The sequence below is a fragment of the Triticum urartu genome, unplaced genomic scaffold, assembly GCF_003073215.2.
Source record: "Triticum urartu cultivar G1812 unplaced genomic scaffold, Tu2.1 TuUngrouped_contig_8507, whole genome shotgun sequence".
NCBI classification, from domain to species: domain Eukaryota; kingdom Viridiplantae; phylum Streptophyta; class Magnoliopsida; order Poales; family Poaceae; genus Triticum; species Triticum urartu.
The window spans coordinates 1,298-2,216 of NW_024119464.1; the positions used below are offsets into that span (position 1 = coordinate 1,298).

At 48.0% G+C, this 919-nt stretch overlaps 1 non-coding gene across 1 annotated transcript; it reads right to left on the reverse strand.

Moving 5' to 3' along the window:
• Positions 1-376: 376 nt before the first annotated feature.
• On the reverse strand, positions 377-458 carry TRNAS-GCU. The gene has a single exon. It is a non-coding gene; the product is annotated as a tRNA-Ser (tRNA).
• Between the last annotated feature and the right edge of the window lie 461 nt (positions 459-919).

The following is a 919-nucleotide window of genomic DNA, read 5'->3' on the forward strand; positions in this document are numbered from 1 at the left end:
AAAAAAAAACCTCAGCTGCTGACGCGTGGATGCCTTTTGGTCCCGGTTAGTGTCACCAACCGGGACCAATGGCCCCCCTGCCTGGGCTGGCCGCAGCGACCACGTGAAGGCCCATCTGTCCCAGTTCGTGTAAGAACCGGGACTAAAGGCCAAGGACATTAGTAACGACATTTTAGTTCCGGTTCCAAAACCGGGACAGAAGGCCCTTATGAACCGAGACAAATGTGCCTTTTTCTACTAGTGATTGGTTAGCAAGAAATAAAAATGAATTTCACAAAGCATATAGCAGCAGTCCCTGGAAAATGATTGATGCTGCCGGCCTTGGTATGTTGCTGTTGTAATTTTCTGTGGCAAAAAATAAACAACAAAAACGACACGACGCCTGAGAGATTCGAACTCTCGCGGGGAAACCCCATGTACTTAGCAGGCACACGCCTTAACCACTCGGCCAAAGCGTCGACTGTGATAGTTAAATTTTTACCTCCCTGAAACAGAACTGCGCAGCGAATAAGTGATGCAGCTCCTTTTGACACACTATCTGTCGACCTTTATATAGGGATGATGAAGTGCAACGTTCTGTTCCGCACGATGGATGGCAGAGGGCGCTCCATCTCACGCCGATCGATCGTGGAAATGGCATGCACGAATATATGCTGGCAGCCAAAAGGGTGGTCGTTACTATACTTGGTACTCACATCTTTGCTGATATAACAACTGTAGTTGTGTCGCCACTTGCACATATATGCTCGCCCGTTGATGATTCAGGCTTTGGTGACAGGAATGGCTACGAGACAAAAGCTCCATTTGCGATTAAAATTCAGAAGAAGAAGAAAAAATGCGTCCGCTCGGTGAAGAATCCAAAACCGTTGCAGTGGAGATTGGAGAACAGCGTAAGCAAAACGAGCGGACAACCGCCAAC